The sequence below is a fragment of the Mus pahari genome, chromosome 3, assembly GCF_900095145.1.
Source record: "Mus pahari chromosome 3, PAHARI_EIJ_v1.1, whole genome shotgun sequence".
Taxonomy (NCBI): domain Eukaryota; kingdom Metazoa; phylum Chordata; class Mammalia; order Rodentia; family Muridae; genus Mus; species Mus pahari.
The window spans coordinates 85,873,785-85,887,486 of record NC_034592.1 but is presented as its reverse complement, the minus strand read 5'-3'; the positions used below and the strand labels follow the sequence as shown (position 1 = coordinate 85,887,486).

Sequence of the window (13,702 nt, the reverse complement as noted above, 5' to 3'; positions counted from 1 at the left end):
GTGTGTGTGGGGGTGCGAGAGAGTAAATCAAGGAAAATTAATTTATGTAACACGTAATAATATTGCAAGGTAATGGGGGGTGCTAAAGGGAAATAGGGGTATAGAGAAGGGTGTTAGGAGGAAGGAATGAACTGCAATTTTATTTTATTTCGAGACAGAATTTCCCTGCACAGCCTAGACTGACCTGGAACTTGGGATTCTCTGGCTCCTGCAAGTGCTGTGTTTACAGAATAAAGTAGGTCTCCTTGAACAAAGAACCATAGGGGAGGAGCCCTGGCATGGGAAATGCCTGGCCTTAAGGCTAGCCTTTCCCTACTGCAGGGATAACAGCGGTGACAATGCTCTGTCTTGTGAGTTCCTGTGAGCTTCTGTGCACATCCTCAATGTGAATTCCTTGAGTCCTTATCAATGGCCCCAGATGCCTAGTGTTTTTACTCTCACTTGCACAGTGCCCCACTCATCATAGGCAGTAAACTGAGGCTCGGCAACTCTTCTGGAATTGGCTGACACCGGAGGCTAGGAAGGAGGTGCTGTACATTCCCTACCTTGTCTGCAAGCTTTTCTGCTTCTTCCTCCTCCTCCTCCTCCTTTCTTTGGAGACCAGATCTCTCTATGTAGCCTTGGCAGTTCAGAAACTTGAACTGTAGAGAGCAGGCTGACATTGAACTTGCGGCAGTCCGCTTCCCTAAGTGCTGGACTTCGAGGCCTGTGCCACCTCAGTGGCTAGGCCAGCTTTCATTTCTTGATCACTGCCCGGGCTCCCCAAGGCTTGCTTTCTGTGCCCGAGCTGGACTGTGCATCCTCCCTAGCTATAGCAGGGACTCCTATTGGTAAGATGAAGGGCTTTCTGTAATCCTGGTTATTCTCTCTTAGACTATTCCTGGACAGATAAGGGGCTCAAAGGCTCACTTACACCCTACACCCACACCTTAGCACACAGGTGTCATAGTGTTACACTGACAAGACCAAACTCAAATTATGCTTATTCTTAACCAAAAAAGGGCAATATATCTTTTCTTTCATCAAATGTCACTGTGGTTTCAAAGTTTGCATGTTGATATGAGGTCGGACAGCGCTTTAAAAGTAGTTCCTTCTCAACCACAGGGTAAAATTAAGCAGGCAGGGAGTCCTGCAAAAAAAAGAAAGTTGGGCTGCAGAGATGGGAGATGGCTCAGCAGTTAAGAGCACTGACTGCTGTTCCAGAGGTCCTAAGTTCAATTCCCAGCAACCACATGGTGGCTCACAACCATCTGTAATGGGATTTGATGCCCTCTTCTGGTGTCTGAGGACAGCTACAGTGTACTCACATATAGAAAATAAATAAATCTTAAAAAAGAAAAAGAAAAAGAAATGTAAAAAAAGGGGGTTTTGTTTTGTTTTGTTTTTGAGATGGGTTCATATAACTTAGGATGAAAAATTGAACTCATTGTGCCGAGCACGATGACCTAAACTGGGTCTTTTTTCCTCTACCTCCAAAGTGCTACAGTGATTCTCAGCCTTCCAAAGGCCATGACTCTTTAGTACAGATCCTCATTTTGTGGTGACCCCCCCCAACCATAAGAATTATTTTGTTGCTACCCCTTAACTGTAATTCTGTTATGCATTGTGTGTATATCTGATATACAAGATATCTAATATGTGACACCCCCCCACACACACACACAAAGGGGTCTTGACCAACAGGTTAAATACCGCTATGCTAGGATCCTGATTGCTCCACACCAGCTCAAATTCTTAGCAACAACAAGGAATTTTCAAAGTTATTTTACATTTTTAAAATTTTCGAACTGGTTGGTTTTCTGTGGTATCAATTCTGAAGATCTGTCGTGTTCGTGAAACCTTCGCTTGGAAAGTGAACCCCAGATCCTTAAATTCGTTTTACAACGCTAAGGATGAGACGCAAACAAGTGCGGAATCGGTTTGAAAAATCTTTCCTTAAAACGCATTCGCGCGTGCGCGCCCCGAAGCAGCAACAAAAAGTCTCTCAGCCTCAGAAATGTTCCGCAGAACTCTGGTCCTTTTGTATCTGGTCGCATGAACACCTCTGGACTCCTGGAGACGTTTCTTATCCTGGGTTTAGCAGTGGGAGACCAAACTCATCTTGGCTTAGGGAAAGGTAGTGCAGCATCCTCCCCTGCTTTTTAGGACCACGAGCTTGGATTTCCTGAAATTGTTGAAATGGATTTAAGCGCAGGGTCTTCCGCCTACCCTTGTTGTTGGAGAGGAGGCGTGGGATGGGGGTGAAGCGAGGCGGGGGCGTTGGAGAGAAACCACAGCGATGTGCACCGGACAGGAAAAGTGGGAGGAGGGGGAGGAGGAGAGGAGGCGGCCGTAAGTTGAGAGAGGAGGGAAACAGTCACCAGCTTGACTCTGAGAGCTACTGACTCTGAGAGCTACGGCGGAGAGAAACCTGGGCAGGACGCGACCCGGCGGAGGGCAGAGCTGGGAGAGGACCTGGGGAGGGCGAGCGAGCGAGCGAGGCGAGAACCAGCAGAATCGCTAGTTTCTCTCCAGCGAGAAAACTTTCCCTGGAACACCGGAAACTTTTTCCGGAGCGCTCAGAGTCCGAGACGGAGGCGAGCGGTGGGTGTGCGCGGCTCGGCTCGGGTGACTCACGCCGGGGACCCCAACAAGGGGGTGAGTGGGGAAGTCCCTGGAGGGTCTGGAGTCATCATTCTGCAACTTCACAGGCTCGGAAAATAACTCTCCTGGCGTGATCTGGGGGTGGGAGTGGGGGCACGGGGACAGCGAGACTGGGGGGAGACTCCGCGTGGTTAAGGAACCTCCGCATCGGATGCTGTAGGCGGGGAGGTAGACTACGAAGAGGTGGGTAAGGGAAGGGGCAGGCCGCCCTGAGTGTAGTGGGTCACGGTGGGCGAGGAAGCGCTGTGAACCCTTTTTGGGGGAATCCTGCCAAGCGTGGAACCCTAGTAAGCTAGAAGGCAGAAAAAGAATGGATCTTTCCCATCCTCCCACGGCCAGAGGGGCAGATCTACAGAGTCATGGGTGCTCAGGAGGCTACTCGGCTGAGAAACCGACCCCCTCAGCCGTCCCCTTCTTTCTTGAAGGGAGGCGTGGGAGCCGAGGTAGTAGAGGGATACCAGTTGGCCCGATGCACTGGGCAGGCTACTGTAGCCAGGGGACAGCCCGAGGGAGACCTAGCCCCTGGTAGTGAAAAGTTCGGGACGGCTCACTGCGACTCTGAGCCTGGCGCCCACGGTGTCCCCTTTCCGCTTCGACTTTCGCGCCCGCTGGGCGTTGGGCCGGGATTTCCTCTGCGCGCCTCGTGTGCGCACTGCGCGTTTTTACGCGCAGGGGGCGCTGTGGGGCCCTCACCTCGCGACCAGACTCACGGTTCCCAGAGTTCGTGCCTGGACAGCGACAAGGACTAGGTGTGCTTACAAAGGGTCCTTCGGGAATAAATTTTGGGGTGCTGCCCTCGTTGGCAGTAGGGGTTTCCCCGATTCCTACCCGCGCCCTGCCAGGGATCACATGCCACCGCCGCCTCTTCCTCCGCGGTGCCAGAAGCCCGCGTTTTGCTTGTCAGCAGTAAAGTGGAGAGTATTTATAGACGCCACTGCAATCCTGCGGTGTGCAAGGTTTCAATTACTGCGCTGCGTCGCGCCCCACAAGACGAGATGCTTACGCGCGGCGGCTCAGCTACATGTCTGCTGCGGAGACCCACAGGGAAAAAAGTCTCCAGGCATTCCTACTTGGGTGGAGTTTTGGAATTCTTGCCCATGCAAATCCAGATAAGGACCACAGTAGTCCTGGACAATCGCCTTCCATCCCATCAGCTTCCCCTAACCCCAAACCTCTGCCAGCTTCCAGCATGGCATCGATCGGCCTTCAAGACCATTCATTAGAACTAATACTGCCCCCACGTACTTCAGAATGCCATTGCTAATTCTGCTAAGACACTTTGGTGGTAGGAAGTGCTGTTACTGCTAACACGAAGCTGCAAGTGAGTTGGGAGGGAAATGATTTCAGCTTCATTTTAAAATTAGTCCCTAATGAGATTCTTTATACAGCTAAGGAGGGTAAGTTGTTCGGCCGGGTGGAATTGGAGCCGAAGAGGTCTCATTCGAGTACTGAGCTCCAGAAAGGGCCTTGGTACTGTGGAGAGTGGTTTCTGTAGCACGTTGCCTTCCAGAGATGAGAAGCAATGGTTGACCGTGCTACAGAATTGTCTTCTGGTTCCTCCACTTCTTGTTCAAGCGTTTTAGCCACACTTCTAACAGCTATAAATGTGTACAAGAAAGCTGGAAGTAGAAATAAGCCTGCTTACAGTAGGTCTCACCGGAGTCTAGCTGGTTTCTAAAGCCTTGAAGCTCGTTTCTTCTGGATCTGGAGGGGCATGGGTATGTATTTAGGTCAGTGGGTGTGCTTTTATAGCTGTCTCTTCAAAGCGGAAAAACCTGCTTCTGAAATCAGGGGAAATTGTAAACATCTCTTACTTCATGATGACACTTTGCACTGAGACTGGTAATATTTCCTGACCCTCACCAAAATGTTAGTGGAACACTACTGTGTGCCCACTGAATAAGTGAGCCTACTGAAGCCCAAACAATGTAAATAGTCCGCTTTAGGTTACACGCACAGGGCACAGAGGTCAGACTAGGTCGAAATAGATTGCCACTCTATGTTTGGAGGTTGGAGATAGCCTCCCTTTCTGTTGGATTTCTCAGACGTTCACTAGATAATCATATAGTTGTTTATATAGTTGTTTGTGTGTGTGTGTGTGTGTGTGTGTGTGTGTGTGTGGTGTGTGTGTGTGGTGTGTGTGTGTGTGGTGTGTGTGTGTGTGTGTGTGGTGTGTGTGTGTGTGTGTGTGTGTGTGTTGAGTCCAGAGGTCAATGTCAGTGCCTTCCTCAGTAGATTTGTAGTTTTGGAGTCAGGGCCATTCACTGATTCTGCTAATTGGCTGGCCAGCAAGTCCCTGGGCTCTCCTGTGCACACCTGCACCAGTGCTGGGATTCCAGCAAGTCTTCATGTCTGGCTTTTTACAGAAGACCCGGGATCCAAACTCAGGTCCTTAAGCTTGTGCAGCAAGCGCTTTACCAATGGAGCCATCTCCATGGTCCACATGTTGCATTGTTGTCGTCATCGTCGTTTTCCAAATGTACAATTACTGAAAAAGCTGTGTATCTTGTCGACGAATGCCATTGCAATGACTGCCTAAAGACCTCATATTGATGGTCCTTACCTGAATGTTCCAACTTCAGCTTACTCATTAACTTAGTGTATCTTCAACACTTAGTCCATTCATCTAGAGAAGATGCAACTCAGCACGACCATTGTGATCCTTCCACTCTGTACACATTTCTCTGTCCTAGTAGTGATATGAATGCGTGTCCCTGTGGCCTTGCTTTGATACAGTCCCTTACCAGGTAAAACAAATGCACAGTCTTTTCTCAACTGCAGATGCCCTCTCTTTAGTCCCCCCCCTTTTTCTTTTCAGAACCAAACCAGCATAGGATTGAACTAGCATGTGAGTCTCTGTAATTGCACACTTATAGTGCCTGTCATGAAGGGCTTGGTCTGTAGAGATACACAGGCTGTAAACATGTTAGAGGCAATGCTTATAGATGATGCTCATCTACTCACACCGCAGAGTAAATCAACACCTCTGTGGCTGAAATTTGAAGGGAAGATATTTTGTGTATCCTATCTAGGATGTGGGGTGTGGTGTCTGGAAACAGCGGTTACCTAGTAAGCAGAGGGCATGACTTTTATAAGGGAAGATTCCACACTGGAGTCAAGAGGGGACCGGGGACATAGATGACTCAAGACAAAGACAAACCGTCAGAGATCCACTTGAGATAATTCACATGTTGGCAGACTCCCAACTTCTCAAGATGGTTCCAGCGGTTTCCATGGATGTTCCTGAGTCAGGAGTCAGTGTTCCAGCAGCATGGGGGCCCTACAAAGGGGAAAGGAAGGCCACAGGACAGTTCCATGGAAGGAAAGGAATGTAGAGTGGATATAGAGAATGACAATATTGGGAAGGCATGGCCCTCAGTCACACAGCTTGAATAAGACTTGGCAAATGTGATGGCTAGTCCTGGTTGTCAATTTGACTACATCTGGAATGAACTACAATCCAGAACTGGAGGGCTCACCTGTAACCCGGATCTTGAGGCTGGAAGACACAAGTTACTGACCTGGATCTTGGCATGGAGATCTTGAGGCATAGTGGCTATGAAAAGCTTAGGTCCGGATAAGGTAGTACATGCCTTTAATCCCAGGAGTCTGAGGCAAGGAGATCTCTGAGTTCAAGTCAGCCTGGGACAAGGCAAATCCCAGATCCAGGCAGTGGCACCTTTAATCTGGGCCACACCTACTGGAGGCCCACATAAGGACACTGGAAGAAGGAAGATACACTCTTCTTCACCTGCTTGCATTTACTTGTCAGCACATCTGTGGGAATCTACTTCTACAAAAGACCAGCTGAAACAACTAGCCTCGTGGGACTGAGCAGCTACTAGATTCTTGGGCTTTCCATGCACAGCTGACCATTGTTGGGTTAGTTGGACTACAGACTGTTAAGTAATCACAATAAATTCCCGCAGTACAGAGAGACATTCCGTAAGTTCTACGACTCCAGAGAACCCTGACTAATACAGTGAACATGTTGACGTGGGTCTCAGGTGGGAGGGCAGTGGAAAGGTAAGCCCTCCAACTCCCGGGAGTGCCTTTAGTTATTCTGTGCCAGCTTGTAGAAGTGAGGGAGCCCTGGAGACCTGTTTCCATTTTAATTGGACTTGGCCCTTTGAGGTAACAGTCACTTAGTCTCTCTTTAAATATTCTTTTCTTATGCTTTGCCAGTTTATAGCCTTTGTAGATCAATGCCTGGATTTCATTTCGGAGAAAAAGAGGGAAAAAGCCCAGAGGTTAGTGATTACCAAATTGGATTAATGTCTGTCTAGCAGAGTTTAAAGAAATGCTGCTAGCTCTCTAATTACCATTAACTAAGAATTTAAACACTCTATTAAATTGACGCAGGCTTTAAAAAAAGAAACTGCAGTATTTTCAGCTGTAACATTTTAGAATTTTAGACACTTTTATATAGTACATTTAAGTGCATAGAGATATTCTCTATATATGTATATCACTCCACCCAGGTCTTAAATTTCCATAGTGGATAATGCATGACATCATTATAAACTGGCTTCATTTAAAAAAGAACTCACAAGTTCATGGCCAAGTTCAGCTACATTCCGCAGCTTCTGGCGAGCCCAGCTCACCGAGATAACCTAGAAGGGTGTGGGAGAGTGCTGGACTGTCGAGATCCATCTTCCTCTCTTGGCCATGGTCTATGGGAGGACTTGGTAAACACTAGTGCAACTGCTGCCCAGCGTAATTATGTGTGCAATATGCTCTGTGCATAATTATGTGTTCCATGGAACTGCGTATTTACTCACGCCATTGTCTGTGCTCTCGTGCTCCTTCCTTGCTTCTGAGGTGTCAGTAGCAGAACCTCACACGCGTATCAGGCTCAGGTTCAGCAGTACCTCCTGTTTCTCCCTTCTCTTCTTACTTTAAAGAACTTTTTTCCAACCTTGCTGGTCCTCTTTGACACTGGCTGAGTTCTTGGTTTTTGTGGAGGGAGCTGGGTTGCTTACAAATTCAAGGATTAAGGAGAGGACTTCGTTGGGCGCCTTTGTTCAGAGCACTGGGGTATGTGTCAGTTTAAGCAGGGCCTGGAACATTCTGAGATATGTCTGTATTAGCTGGCTCTAAGCGGCCTCAGACCCTGTCACAACCTGCTCCTGACCTCAGCAGCGTAACTCCTCATGGTAAGCCCTTTCATATTTGCTGTTGAGGGCTACATAAATCCTTTGGAGCTGACTCATCGCCCTTTCCCGGATGTCTCCGGGAGACCCAGTAGACTTCTGCAATCTTTTAGCTCTGAAGCTTCAGGCTTCTGTCTCCCTGCAACCCACATGGAGCTCTGTGGCTATTTTCTTTGTGATATCCGCAGGCAAAATTAGTGGGTGGACTTAGTAATCCTGGTGTTTGAGATGATTAAAAAAAAAAAAAAACCTTCACCTACCGGAAAAACTCACATGTCATGACCTTTTACACACACACATACACACACACCTGCTGAAGGTCAGTCTCAATGCAAAGTTGTTACCTCAGTTGTTACTTGGCATTGGGAAGACCACACAGGTTGGAGAACTGAGCTTGGGAATCTGACGGAGGTTCTGCCTTGAGAGAACTCTGACTAGGGACATGTATCTTCTCCATTGTTCAGGACTTCACCTTTCCTGTCTGCAAACCTGCTAAACCCAGCTGTTACAGAGGGTCATCCAAGATAGCCAAGGATGAGGTTCAAATATGTGGTACTGTTCCCGGGAAGATGTGAACAGATGCCTATTCACCTGTTAGAGGGAACCGATGACAGCGTTAGGTGATCAGAGTAATGATCTCTCTAAAGTCCAGGGTGGTGAACCAGTGAGTTTATTGGGGTTCCTTACTGCATGGAAGACTCAGAGACAGCTACAGTCCCCAAAGCCTGCCCCGACACAGGAAACCTTGATGTTTTCTTCATAACAGGTAGCTTGACAGGGTAGGCAGTCTCTTAGTCTTAGCCGTCTTTCCGGGCAATCTAAATTTGTTGGAGTGGGTGCTAAGGACTTTCAGTAACTTACTAAGTCTTGGGAGTTGCTTATTTCTGGCATCTTAGTGAGCCCCTCTCTTCGATGGGATGTTTTAATACACAGGAAGTTGTTACATGGAGGGATCACAAGAAAATCCTATGAAACTACAATCTGTGGATCTGGTGGGTCTTCATGGGGCCCTGGGCTGATCCCCTTCTCTAGGATGTTGTCAATCGTGTAGTACCTCAGAACATAGTGTTTGTACCCAGACTCTGGGGTCTGAAGCAAGGTTTCTCCTCTTTGGCTCTACTGACATTTTGAGCTGTAGAGTTCTTGTGCTATGGGATGTGAGTAGCCTCTATTTACTAGGTACCCATGGTATCCTCTGCCCTGTCCCCCATAGTGGTGACAATCCATAGTCTCCGTACATACTGACAGCTCCCTAGGGAAGCAGGTGGCTGTCTGTTTGGTTTAAAATGTTGGCCTAGTCCCATCTTATCAACACTACATGTATACCCGAGACATCTGACAGAATCCAGGACCAAGCCTCAGCGTTAATGTATCAGACTCCCCAGGAGAGGGTTTAAGAGTCTATCTGCTCTGTCACCCTTTATTCGTGGTGCCATTAACTATTCGTGGTTTCAGTTAACTATAAGCAATCCTAATATGAAAATGTAAGCTGGGGAATTCTAAAAGTAAACAATTCATGTTTAAAATTACATTCCCCCCTATTCTGAGAAATACGTTGAAGTCTTGCTGTTCTACCATGTACTGCTTGGGTGAATTATGCCTTTGTCCAGCATGTACCTTGCATGCCCTAGCTGCTAGTTATTGACTTAGAAGGTGTCAAAAGTATATCAGATCCATTGTTACAGTGTTACAAGCTTGTGTACAAGTAACTCTTACTTTACTTAATAATGTATACTAACTAAAAATCTTTAATGAAGTATGTTATTGTTCTGTTTTTATCAATCTTTTTATTCATTTTATAATTAAACTGTTATAGGTGTAAGTTAGTGTCTTGAGTGTGACAGAATCTAGAAACACCATGCCTGTGAGGGATTTCCTTGATTGTATTAATTGAGGTGCAGCAATCTGCCCACTATGGGTGGCATCATTCCCTTGTTGGGACCCTGAGCTATATATAAACAGAGGAATGGAGGTGGTCAGTGGGTTCATCACTCTCTGTTCCTGCACTGTCATGTATCTCTGTGGAGACAGTGTGGTCAGCTGCATCAAGCTCCTGGTGTCTTGATATCCCCATCATGATGGGTTGTACACTTGCTTAGAATAAACACTTTTATTCCATAAGTTGCTTTATCACAACAATAGGAAAAGAAGTTAAGACAATAGGTATGTGTGCCTGGAAAAATACATGGAATACATAAGGTTCATCCCTCTTTGGACTTTGGGGCATCCATTGGGGTACTGGAATGCACCCCTTGTAGAGGAGGGGGGCATCTGTATTCTTTAAAAGGGGATGGAGACTGTGTAGTTCTCTTCTGGATGGTGCAGATGTTAGGACTGAGTTATGATGTGGCAGTACTGGGATCACAGGGATGTTGCTGAAATGCTCAGAGTCTCCCTGCTCCTTTTTGGGTTGTTGGGAGGATCAAACAGGATAACCTGAAACAGGGTTTAGGTACTGCTGTGCTGTGCAGATGTGAGCCATGGTAATGCTCCTGGCTGTTGGAGTTCCATTGCTTCAGTTGCTCTCTTGCTGTAGTTGTTTTACTCAGCGCTGTGCATTTTCTCTCAGGCCTAGCTCAGCGCCTGACACAGGATTTCTCTGCACCATCCCTTTAAGTTGTTGTGAACTGGGTATACTTTTTTCTACACGCTCAAAACTTTTTTCTACGGTCTCAAACTGCTGCTCCGTGGCCCAAACTTTTGCTTCAGATTTCTTTCCTTTTTTTTTTTTTTCTTTCTTTCTTTCTTTCTTTCTTTCTTTCTTTCTTTCTTTCTTTCTTTCTTTCTTTTTTGGCTTGCATAATTTCTTTCTTTTTTAAAAGAACTGAGAGTTGACACATGAACTTTCCAGCGTTTCAGGAAAAGGGTGTGTGTGTAGTGGTATACAGTGTACCACACAGCATTCAGGAGGCAGGGTTAAGAGGAACATGAGTCCAGGGTCAGCCTAGACCACATATTGAGAACCTGTCTCAAAAAACATTGAGAAGGGGGATGGGGGTGTTCTTTATTTCGTCACAGTCCTGTACGCCTTTTTAATCTTACCTGTGTTCCTGGCCTTGACCATTACTGAGCTTGCCCTTTGTGTGTGTGTCTCTCTCTGTGTGTGTGTCTATGTGTGTGTGTGTGTGTGTGTCTGTGTGTGTGGAGGGGTCCTATCGTTTTCATTAATCATGACCAAATATTCTCTTCATTTATTTTTCTTCTTATCACTACGCTCCCTGTATGAATTGTCTTTATAGCCGGCAGAGTAGGTGTTGGATGCCATGGTGTGATTCTGTCCTCATCTTACAGAGAAGGCATTGCTTTTTGAGCAGTGGTGGCAAATGCTTTTAATCCCAGCGATTGGTAGGCAAAGGCAGGGAGTTCAAAGCCAATCTGATCAACGTACAGATCAGCCAGGGCTACACAGAGAAACCCTGTCTCAAACACATAAACTAACAAAGCAACAAAGAAAGCTCTTACCTACTAAAGTTTGTTTTCCCTTTTCAAAGTCTTTCCTTTCCTAGTTCCCACACTCCAGGGTCTTGGGCATGGATGGGGGAACCTGTAGCTTTCTGTTGACCTTCCATGGGTCATTTCTGAATGCAATCTAGCATTCTGCCTCTGGTTTTTTGACCTGACCATCTTCAGTCATAGCCTTGGTGGCCTGCTACAATGATAGTATTATCTTTAGATGTTTCCTAACAGACCCTAGGTTCACTGCAGGTAGTTTCTTTAATCCTCGTTATTGATCGATGGCTTACCCCCTCCCACCCCACCCCTCACCCCACCCCTATCCCCTGCTTAAGTCTTGGCTTACACTGGAGTGTGGTTGAGTTACATAGACTTTGCCTTCCACGAAATGACTGCATTGAGACCACTCTGCTTCTTTGCCAAGGCTCTCCCTGACCTGGGGAGAAACTTACATTCTCTTCATTCTTTAAGGAAAAGCATTTCATCTCCAAGAGGGGACGGACTTTTTAAGAAACAGCACATTTAACGTGGGGCATATTTCCCAGCACGTCAAAGTGCCTTTGGCTGCCAGGCAGTAGTATTTGACTGCTCCTTCGCCCGTCAATGTTTTATATATATTATGTGTCAGAAATGTAATTTGCTCCATAATGGTGTGTCTCCGCTACTGCCAGTGTCTAGACTTTCTGGCTTGCCATGGGATAGACAATGCAGAATTACTGTGGATGGGATAGACAATGCAGAATTACTGGTGATGGGATAGACAATGCAGAATTACTGGGGAGGACATTCACACCCAAACCACGTGCATGCCAAGAAACTTGATGTTTAAGTGGGGCTGTCAAGGTGAGCATACAGAAGTGGTACTTCCCATAGTTTCACTTAACTTGCACCAAAGAAGGGGGTGGGGGTGTGGTAATTATACAGTGGGTTTCTGGTCCAAGTAGTAATGTCATATAGGTTAGTTTCACTTGTAGGTGAAACTAAATTACCAGTGTCCCGAGTCCTGTACACAGTGACCGCTCCTAAATCGAGGTCACCCTTGAGCTTGTGTTCTGTTTGCTCTGATGTAGAAGAGTGTCCGCATTTGGACTTGTAGATTCTCTGTTTGGATCCCAGGGAGTGCTGAGAAAGTTGTTCATCTTTCCCATCGGGCCCTTTCCATGTCCTTTGCAGGAGCCAGTGTCTGTCTTGCCTATGTGGTCCTGATCTGCCATGCTCCTATGGATCCATGCAGATCACCAGTGAAGAGAGTTTTCTGACCCCTCCGAAGAGAGAAGGCTGCTCTTCCTGGGGACTTAGAAAGCTCCTTTTCACCCCCTCATTTTAACATTCCTAGTAGGTACTTTCTGGGTACCAATGCGGTTGCTAGGTATCCAGGTTACGGTATATAAGTCACAGGTGGAGCCCTTGCCTTAAAGGATTGGTCAGACTTCGAAAGAACAATAGATACAAGGGCCGTAGCTTGCCAAGCGTGGTCTGGAGAAGCGGGTCTCCTCCTGTGAGAGTTGCCCAGGTGATGTACAAAGCCTTGTGATGCTTACAGGCGGAAGTGAAGGGTGGTGTTCAGCTTCTTGGCAGCCTTTGAAGCCGACACATGCCTGTGGGTTTGGGAGCCCAGACTTTGGGGTCCTGTCGGATCATTCTTTGGGACACTTTTGCTAGTTTTTTGCTTTTGGGTAAGTGACTCCTGTGCCTCAGTCTCCAATTACAACCTAGGAATTATAAAACAGTCAATAATCTAATAAAGGAAGCCTTTGGATTTTGGTGGAAATTACTGACAATAATAAATGTAAAGTGAGACCTGGCCCATCACAACCAGACTTTAGTGATAGTTAATGTTCATCTAATCAATAATAATAATGACAATAAACCTGCCGTGATAGGCATTTTATTTGATGAAACAATTCCACTCTTTAATTTAAATTGTCATTTCTTTGTTCTTGTTTGTTTGTTAGTTTGAGACGAGGTTTCTCTGTATAGCCCTGGCTATCCTGGAACTCACTCTGTACCAGGCTGGTCTCGATCTCAGAGATCTACCTGCCTCTGCCTCCCAAGTGCCACCACCATCGGACAATCCCACTCTTAATGGCAGCTTCTTCCTGACCTGATTTTCATCTGTCGGGCCTGGGAACATCCCTGGAGTGTGGATTTGGTTTCTTGTGTCAACTTGGGGGGGGGGGTTGCTTTGCTGTGTGTCGCTGAGATAGCTGGAGCCCAGCGGGCTCACCCTGTCTCCTTGCATCTTTGTGCATAACACAGGATGATTTGTGAACTTTGGTGGTGAGCTCAGGCAGAGGAATGGGCTTAACAGGTGAACTTTGATGAAGTGGTGGGCCATAGTCAATGATGGGCTGAGGTTGACTGAGGACTGTGCGGTGTTGTGGGGGCTCAAGCTCTTGGGGGGGGTTTCTTAGAGTGCCTGCTGCTGATGCTTCTGAGTAGGGTCAACAAGT

General features: G+C 46.9%; 1 protein-coding gene across 1 annotated transcript in view; it reads left to right on the top strand.

Moving 5' to 3' along the window:
* The first annotated feature begins 2,409 nt into the window (after positions 1-2,409).
* The window catches only part of Prr5l (proline rich 5 like), an 83,681-nt gene continuing 72,388 nt past the window's right edge, over positions 2,410-13,702 (top strand). Inside the window, exon 1 of the mRNA XM_021194358.2 lies at positions 2,410-2,637. The gene's annotated coding sequence lies outside the window, so the exon portion shown is untranslated. The remainder of the gene's footprint in view (positions 2,638-13,702) is intronic.